The 10,000-nt window shown below is 37.3% G+C and overlaps 2 non-coding genes and 1 pseudogene across 2 annotated transcripts; all 3 read left to right on the plus strand.

Moving 5' to 3' along the window:
- Window positions 1-5,398: 5,398 nt before the first annotated feature.
- LOC123733864 (5S ribosomal RNA) lies at window positions 5,399-5,517 on the plus strand. The gene has a single exon (XR_006764227.2). It is a non-coding gene; the product is annotated as a 5S ribosomal RNA (ribosomal RNA).
- Window positions 5,518-5,926: 409 nt separating this feature from the next.
- On the plus strand, window positions 5,927-6,045 carry LOC123733881 (5S ribosomal RNA). The gene has a single exon (XR_014384238.1). It is a non-coding gene; the product is annotated as a 5S ribosomal RNA (ribosomal RNA).
- Window positions 6,046-6,184: 139 nt separating this feature from the next.
- On the plus strand, window positions 6,185-6,303 carry LOC123733793 (uncharacterized; annotated as a pseudogene).
- Window positions 6,304-10,000: the final 3,697 nt, after the last annotated feature.

Genomic DNA, 10,000 nt, shown 5'->3' on the forward strand with positions numbered 1-10,000 from the left:
GGCGAGAAGAAGTATGAAATTACGATGAAAAACGGAAAAGGTAAAGAACGGCTAATGGACGGTTTAAGGATAAAGGACACCAGGATTATGGCGAGAGATGTGAATGTAAATGAATTGGTGGTGTCTTTTATGAATCTCCCGGTATACATCGAAGACAAAGTTATACTGGACAAGCTGAGTAGCTGGGGAGTAACGGCCGTCTCGGAGATAAGGAGGAGAGTTTGGCCTGGAACGGAGGTGGTTGACGGAACACGGTTTTGTAAAGTTAAATTTACGGAAAAAGTAAAATCATTGCCATATTCCACAAAAATTGAGACGCTGGAAGGAGCTGAATACTTCAGGGTGATCCATGACAAGCAGGTCAGAGTTTGTCGATTGTGCATACAACCTGGGCACATAGTTAAAGATTGCCCTGAATTCAAGTGTTTCAAGTGCGGCAATCAAGGCCATTATGCGAGAGAGTGTGTCGGAGAGAAGGAAAGGAATGTTTGTGGAAGATGCAGAAAGAGATTGGCGGAGTGCAACTGTGGAGAAGTTATGACTGAAGAGGGGAGTCAAGTACTATTCGAGGAAGCAGTTGTATCATCGCAAGAAGGAGAAGAAGATGGAGGAGAGGACGTGGTGGAAGGTGGAGAGACGGAGGAAGGAAGAAGGGAGAAGAAAGAAGACCAGAAGATTAACGAAATTGGGAGCAGTATGGATTCGGAAATAAGAAGGTGGAGTTTTCAGGAGGAGAGGGGAAGTGGATTGGGGGGAAGCACGGGGGACTCACGGGTTTTGGGGGAAAGCACAGCACAAACAAGTACCTCGGGGGGTGAAGAAATGGAGAGGGTCTTAAGTTTAATGACAATAACAGAGACGGGTATGAACACGGGGAGCACAACGACTACTACACGTGAGACGGAGATGAACATTCCAGAAACGGCGGAGAACACGGGGAGCACAACGAACATTCCAGAATCGGCGATGAACACGGGGAGCACAACGAGCATTCCAGAATCGGCGATGAACACGGGGAGCACAACGGATGAGGGTGTAAAGAAGAAAAGTTGGCTGGATGAAATGGACTTGGAGGAGATATCGGACTCGGATGATGGGGAAAAATTTGAAAGAATGAGAGGAGGATACAGGAAGAGGAAAGCAGCGGAGGGGGGGGAGAGAAAGGGTGGAAGAGGAAAGAAACTGGATAAAAGGTAGAGGATAATGAAATTATATTTTATAATTTTATTATTTATTAGTATGGTAACAATAATGTCGATAAATGCGAATGGGTTGAGAACAATAGGAAAATTTAATAGAATAGTACACATAAAGAATTCTGATATTTTATGTATTCAAGAGACGCACTGGGATAATATGTGTGTTTTAGAAATTCAGAAAATATGGAGGGATTTTATTTATGTAAACAATGGTAGGGGGAATTCATGTGGGGTTGCAATTTTAATAAGGAAGGATGTAGTAGAAAATGTGAAGAAGATATATAATGATAATAATGGGAGGATTTTAATTTTAGATTTTGAATATATGAGTAGGGTTTTTAGGATTATAAATATTTATGCGCCGAATAATGAAATAGAGAGAAGGAATTTATTTTTAGAATTAGCGAAATGGTGCAAGGGAAACTGTATTTTAGTTGGGGATTTTAATGTAAAAATGGATAGACTAGATATGACAAGGGGAGCTATTTTTAGAAGTGACGTATCTAGGGGGGTTTTAAGGAAGATGATGGTTGAAAACAATTTAATTGATATATGGAGGGAGGAGAATCCGAATAAGAGAGAATTTTCTAGAAGGCAGGTGGTTTTAGGGGAATTGAAACAGACACGGATAGATTTGGTTTTAGTAAATGAAGGGTTAAGGAATTTTATGAAGGATATTAAATATATTTTTACAACTTTTAGTGATCATGCTGGGTTAACATTTTCGGTGGGGTTAGATAAGGAAAGGAAAGGGGGGGGAATATGGTGTATGAATGCAGGGTATCTAGGTGATGAGGAATACGGGAAACAACTTAAATCTTTGATAGAACATGAAATGGAGGATAAGCAAAAAGGGAATGATAAGTGCAAGTGGTGGGAAAATGTTAAAGAAAAAATAAAAGTTTTTAGTATTAGATATGCAAGGAAGCAGAGGAGTAGGATGACAAGAGCAGAAAATTATTTAAGAACAAAATTGAATGAAGAAATGAAGAAATGTGATAGTGATCCTGATTATACTATTGAAAAGTTTTTAGATTTAAAAGAAAAATTGAGCAAATGTGAAATAGATAAGTGTAAGGGTGCAATTATAAGAAGTAGGGCAAAATATGTTTTAGAAGGGGAGAAATGTACGTCGTTTTTTCTTGGTTTAGAGAAAACTAAACAGATGAAATCATATATTAGTGAGATTGAAAATGTAAAGGGTGAAGTAGTAAATGATTATGTGGAGATATTAGAAACGGTACAGAATTTTTATAAGGATTTATTTAAGAAAGGGGAGGTGGATGAGGGGTGTGTAAAAGAGATTTTAAGTAGTGTTGATGTGCAAATTGGTGTTGAGGATAAGCAAATGTGTGATAGGAAGATAACAATGGATGAAGTGAAAGATGCAATTAAGGGTTTACAAATAAATAAAAGTCCTGGAGTAGATGGACTAATTGCAGAGTTTTATAAAATGTATGAAAGTATTTTAGCACCTATTTTATTAGAAGTATATCAATATATGGAAGACAATAATACTGTTTCAGATTCCATGGTGACAGGGCTGATATCGATTTTATATAAAAATAAGGGGAGTAAATTGAAATTAGAAAATTATAGGCCAATTAGTTTATTAAACTCAGATTATAAGATTTTAGCTAAGATACTGGCAAATAGGATGAAGATGGTTTTAAATGATATTATAGCACCTACACAAAATTATACTGTGCCTGGAAGAGATATAGCAGATACCATAACTACACTTAGAGATGTGATAAATAAAATGAATAGCGATAAGATAGGGGGAATTGTTTTAAGTATAGATTTTAATAAAGCTTTTGACAGGGTGGAACATGATTTTATGTTTAGGGTACTGGAAAAGTATGGGTTTGGAAATGGAATTATAAGATGGATAAAATTATTATATAGAAAGGCTAAAAGTAGGGTTAAATGTAATGGGATTTTAACAGATTCTTTTATTCTTGAGAGATCAGTGAGACAGGGGTGCCCTTTATCAGCTTTATTGTTTGTTTTATCGGTAGAACCCTTAGCGGCATACCTTAAAAAAGATCATTTTATAAATTGTGTAGAGACTCCGCAAGGAGGTTTTAGTTTAATTCATCAATATGCAGACGATACCACAATTACAGTCAGAGATGAGGGAAGTGTTAAAAGGGTGATGGAGTGTTTTAAAGTATATGAGAAAGCCTCAGGAGCTAAAGTGAATATGGAGAAGTCAGTAATAATGTATGTTGGGAAGAATAATGAGGGGACTTTTCCTTTTAAGGTGGTAAATGATTATTTTAAGGTGTTAGGTGTGTTTTTAGGGGTGAAGGAACAAGAAGCTAGGGATCTGACATGGAGTGGGGTTATAAACAAAGTTAGGAAGGTAGTAAATATGTGGAGGGGGAGGGCTTTGAAATTAAAAGGGAAAGTAATTGTTGTAAATTCCTTGCTGATGTCAATTTTTATTCATGTCATGAACGTTTTAGATGTACCAGAATGGGTTTTATCTGAAATGAATATGATTTTAGTTGATTTTTTATGGGATGGGAAAGGAGCGAAAATTTCTTTTAAAACATTGATTGCAGGTTATGAGGAGGGGGGTTTGAAGTTGGTGGATTTAAATGTAAGGAAAAAAGCAATTAGAGTTAAAATGGTACGGAAATATTTATATGGTGAACTAGATTATGGATGGAAAAGATTTTTTAAGGAGTATTTGCAGGAGGTTGGGAGGATGGGGGACAATGGTTTATTGATGTGCATGAAAAAAGAAATGTTAAGTAATATACCATTGTTTTATAGAGAAGTGTTTGAAGCTTGGGGGGAGTTTTTACCAAATATTTATTATGAGTGTACCATTTTAGACAATATTTTAAATCAGCCAATTTTCTTAAATCCCAAGATACAATATAATAATAAGATGTTGTTTTGTAAATATTTTATGAGGGCTGGGATGAGACAGATTGGGGATATTTTATACGAGGTCATTCCAGGGTTCCTTACTGTACAAGCGATTTATGATAATGTTTGTGAAGTGGAAGATGAAATAAGCAAAACTACAGTAGATAATATGTATAAGAGAATTTTAGGGTGTATTCCTGAAGAATGGGTGCTTTTAATAAATACAGAGGTGGTTGAGAGAGCTAAGGGTTTACCGGTTTTATATTATGAAAGTAATGGGGAGAAACATGTTTTATCAGGTTTGAAAGTTAAAAAGATTTATGAAAAATGTATTTTAAGAGAGATAAAAGCTCCTGCTTCAGAAAAAGTGTGGTCTAGGGTATTTGTAAATATAGATGTAAAATCAATATGGAAGAATGTCAATGTCAAATATAATTCTATAGAATGTGAAGATAATGATTTTAAATTGAAACATAATAGGATTTTTACGAACGTGGTTTTACATCAAATAAATAGAGACATTAAAAGAGAATGTGATATTTGTGGTACGGAGGTGGAAAATTTTATGCACTTTTTTATTGAATGTAGTAGATTACAAGGGTTTCATGAGTTTATAAAGGGGCTTTTAGAACAACATTGGGGAGAAGATATTGTAAATGGGATTGAGTGGAGGAGGTTGTTTCTATTTGGTATAAATGGAAAAAGCAAAGTTTTTAATATTAATTTGATGAATTTTGTTCTTAGCCATGCTAGATACGCTGTAAGACAAAGAAGGAATTTAGGACATTATGAAGGGAAAATTGTGAGTGTGGAGGTTTTATTTAAAAGTATTTTAGAGAAAGATATTGAACTAATATATAAATATGGAGGATGTAATTTTGAAAAACTGTTTGTGTGGGGGAGCACTTTTATCGAAATTGATCAAAATGGAAAACTTGCTTTTAATTATTAATTGGTTTTATTTTCTTTTCTTTTTTGATTTTGTAAAAGGATGAATTGTTCATCCTTTTTTATTATTATTGTTTGAATATTGTAAATATTATGTGTTTTTTCATAATAAAAGATAAAAAAAAAAAAAAGGTACGCCCGATCTCGTCTGATCTCGGAAGCTAAGCAGGGTCGGGCCTGGTTAGTACTTCGATGGGAGACCGCCTGGGAATACCAGGTGCTGTAAGCATTTTGTCCACGAGGGTGTGCTCTTGCACTATTTCATCAGCAACACTGCCTTGTAGTAAGCATTTAATGATGAATTGACTAAATGTCTGTTTTATCAGACTCACTTTGACTATATATGTTGTAGCAAGAGATTGTTTCTCCCTTACGGCCATACCAGCCTGGGTACGCCCGATCTCGTCTGATCTCGGAAGCTAAGCAGGGTCGGGCCTGGTTAGTACTTGGATGGGAGACCGCCTGGGAATACCAGGTGCTGTAAGCATTTTGTCCACGAGGGTGTGCTCTTGCACTATTTCATCAGCAACACTGCCTTGTAGTAAGCATTTAATGATGAATTGACTAAATGCAGCTTCCTGCCTTTTTAATAGGATCAAATTTCCTTGTGTTTTCAATTAGCATCTGCCTTGTATTTATAAGACAAACAAGAATATTGTTGCTGAATGCAGCTTGTGTGTGCTTTGTGCTCCTTGGCCCTGTTCAAATGATGAAAGGAAATAAAGTTTGTATTTTATCCAACTACCTGTGCTAAAAAGTGATGGGAACAGTGTTTGTAATTTCTTCTACTTTTTCAGTGACACAAAGTTCAAGCTGCTTATCTAATTGTTGAAAATGCAATGTCTGTTTATCACACTCACTTTGACTATATATGTTGTAGCAAGAGATTGTTTCTCGCTTACGGCCATACCAGCCTGGGTACGCCCGATCTCGTCTGATCTCGGAAGCTAAGCAGGGTCGGGCCTGGTTAGTACTTGGATGGGAGACCGCCTGGAAATACCAGGTGCTGTAAGCATTTTGTCCACGAGGGTGTGCTCTTGCACTATTTCATCAGCAACACTGCCTTGTAGTAAGCATTTAATGATGAATTGACTAAATGTCTGTTTTATCAGACTCACTTTGACTATATATGTTGTAGCAAGAGATTGTTTCTCGCTTACGGCCATATCAGCCTGGGTACGCCCGATCTCGTCTGATCTCGGAAGCTAAGCAGGGTCCGGCCTGGTTAGTACTTGGATGGGAGACCGCCTGGGAATACCATGTGCTGTAAGCATTTTGTCCACGAGGGTGTGCTCTTGCACTATTTCATCAGCAACACTGCGTTGTAGTAAGCATTTAATGATGAATTGACTAAATGCAGCTTCCTGCCTTTTTAATAGGATCAAATTTCCTGGATGTTTTCAATTAGCATCTGCCTTGTATTTATGAGACAAACAAGAATATTGTTGCTGAATGCAGCTTGTGTGTGCTTTGTGCTCCTTGGCCCTGTTCAAATGATGAAAGGAAATAAAGTTTGTATTTTATCCAACTACCTGTGCTAAAAAGTGATGGGAACAGTGTTTGTAATTTCTTCTACTTTTTCAGTGACACAAAGTTCAAGCTGCTTATCTAATTGTTGAAAATGCAATGTCTGTTTATCACACTCACTTTGACTATATATGTTGTAGCAAGAGATTGTTTCTCGCTTACGGCCATACCAGCCTGGGGGCGCTAATCCTTGATTGGAGAAGTGACGACAGGTGCGAGTAATTGAGCTGTGAGTGTTTGCTTGAGAGTGTTTGCTCGAGAGCTATTTTCGTTTCTTTTTTTGGTTTTTGCAATATAATTTATTGTTTTTTTATTTGGATAGTTTTTAGTTTTGTTTAGTTTTCCCCCCCTGCAGTTTTGCTGCCTGGGGGAGGTTTTTTCGCTTTCATTTTTGATTTACAATGACGGACAACATGGCAACGACAAACGGAACGGACAAAGACAACGAAAATGCGCAACGGAAGGAAAACGAAAATAAAGAAGGAATGAAATATGGCAAAGAATACACGGTGGCAATTGAGTTGGTGGGAGAAGAAAAGATGACGACGATGGAATTACTGCGAGCAATTAAGGAGATGTGTGGAGAGGTGGTGGGATGCCGAATGAAAGGCGAGAAGAAGTATGAAATTACGATGAAAAACGGAAAAGGTAAAGAACGGCTAATGGACGGTTTAAGGATAAAGGACACCAGGATTATGGCGAGAGATGTGAATGTAAATGAATTGGTGGTGTCTTTTATGAATCTCCCGGTATACATCGAAGACAAAGTTATACTGGACAAGCTGAGTAGCTGGGGAGTAACGGCCGTCTCGGAGATAAGGAGGAGAGTTTGGCCTGGAACGGAGGTGGTTGACGGAACAAGGTTCTGTAAAGTTAAATTTACGGAAAAAGTCACATCATTGCCATATTCCACAAAAATTGAGACGCTGGAGGGAGCTGAATACTTCAGGGTGATCCATGACAAGCAGGTCAGAGTTTGTCGATTGTGCATACAACCTGGGCACATAGTTAAAGATTGCCCTGAATTCAAGTGTTTCAAGTGCGGCAATCAAGGCCATTATGCGAGAGAGTGTGTCGGAGAGAAGGAAAGGAATGTTTGTGGTAGATGCAGAAAGAGATTGGCGGAATGCAACTGTGGAGAAGTTATGACTGAAGAGGGGAGTCAAGTACTATTCGAGGAAGCAGTTGTATTGTCGGAAGAAGGAGAAGAAGATGGAGGAGATGATGTGGTGGAAGGTGGAGAGACAGAGGAAGGAAGAAGGGAGAAGAAGGAAGACCAGAAGATTAACGAAATTGGGAGCAGCATGGATTCAGAAATAAGAAGATGGAGTTTTCAGGAGGAGGGGGGGAGTGGACTGGGGGGAAGCTCGGGGGACTCACAGGTTTTAGGGGAAAGCACAGCACAAACAAGTAACTCGGGGGGTGAAGAAATGGAGAGGGTTTTAAGTTTAATGACAATAACAGAGACGGGTATGAACACGGGGAGCACAACGACGACAATATATGAGACGGAGATGAACACGGGGAGCACAACGAACATTCCAGAAACGGCGATGAACACGGGGAGCACAACGACGACTACACATGAGACGGAGATGAACATTCCAGAAACGGCGGAGAACACGGGGAGCACAACAAACATTCCAGAATCGGCGATGAACACGGGGAGCACAACGGACGAGGGTGTAAAGAAGAAAAGTTGGCTGGATGAAATGGACTTGGAGGAGATATCGGACTCGGATGATGGGGAAAAGTTTGAAAGAATGAGAGGAGGATACAGGAAGAGGAAAGCAGCGGAGGGGGGGGAGAGAAAGGGTGGAAGAGGAAAGAAACTGGATAAAAGGTAGAGGATAATGAAATTATATTTTATAATTTTATTATTTATTAGTATGGTCACAATAATGTCGATAAATGCGAATGGGTTGAGAACAATAGGAAAATTTAATAGAATAGTACACATAAAGAATTCTGATATTTTATGTATTCAAGAGACGCACTGGGATAATATGTGTGTTTTAGAAGTACAGAAAATATGGAGGGATTTTATTTATGTAAACAATGGTAGGGGGAATTCATGTGGGGTTGCAATTTTAATAAGGAAGGATGTAGTAGAAAATGTGAAGAAGATATATAATGATAATAATGGGCGGATTTTAATTTAAGACTTTGAGTATATGAGTAGGGTTTTTAGGATTATAAATATTTATGCGCCGAATAATGAAATAGAGAGAAGGAATTTATTTTTAGAATTAGCGAAATGGTGCAAGGGAAACTGTATTTTAGTTGGGGATTTTAATGTAAAAATGGATAGACTAGATATGACAAGGGGAGCTATTTTTAGAAGTGACGTATCTAGGGGGGTTTTAAGGAAGATGATGGTTGAAAACAATTTAATTGATATATGGAGGGAGGAGAATCCTAATAAGAGAGAATTTTCTAGAAGGCAGGTGGTTTTAGGGGAATTGAAACAGACACGGATAGATTTGGTTTTAGTAAATGAAGGGTTAAGGAATTTTATGAAGGATATTAAATATATTTTTACAACTTTTAGTGATCATGCTGGGTTAACATTTTCGGTGGGGTTAGATAAGGAAAGGAAAGGGGGGGGAATATGGTGTATGAATGCAGGGTATCTAGGTGATGAGGAATACGGGAAACAACTTAAATCTTTGATAGAAGATGAAATGGAGGATAGGCAAAAAGGGAATGATAAGTGCAAGTGGTGGGAAAATGTTAAAGAAAAAATAAAAGTTTTTAGTATTAGATATGCAAGGAAGAAGAGGAGTAGGATGACAAGAGCAGAAAATTATTTAAGAACAAAATTGAATGAAGAAATGAAGAAATGTGATAGTGATCCTGATTATACTATTGAAAAGTTTTTAGATTTAAAAGAAAAATTGAGCAAATGTGAAATAGATAAGTGTAAGGGTGCAATTATAAGAAGTAGGGCAAAATATGTTTTAGAAGGGGAGAAATGTATGTCGTTTTTTCTTGGTTTAGAGAAAACTAAACAGATGAAATCATATATTAGTGAGATTGAAAATGTAAAGGGTGAAGTGGTAATTGATTATGTGGAGATATTAGAAACGGTACAGAATTTTTATAAGGATTTATTTAAGAAAGGGGAGGTGGATGAGGGGTGTGTAAAAGAGATTTTAAGTAGTGTGGATGTGCAAATTGGTGTTGAGGATAAGCAAATGTGTGATAGGAAGATAACAATGGATGAAGTGAAAGATGCAATTAAGGGTTTACAAATAAATAAAAGTCCTGGAGTAGATGGACTAATTGCAGAGTTTTATAAAATGTATGAAAGTATTTTAGCACCTATTTTATTAGAAGTATATCAATATATGGAAGACAATAATACTGTTTCAGATTCCATGGTGACAGGGCTGATATCGATTTTATATAAAAATAAGGGGAGTAAATTGAAATTAGAAAAT

Source organism: Salmo salar, unplaced genomic scaffold (genome assembly GCF_965601325.2).
Source record: "Salmo salar unplaced genomic scaffold, fSalSal1 ptg000293l, whole genome shotgun sequence".
NCBI lineage: Eukaryota > Metazoa > Chordata > Actinopteri > Salmoniformes > Salmonidae > Salmo > Salmo salar.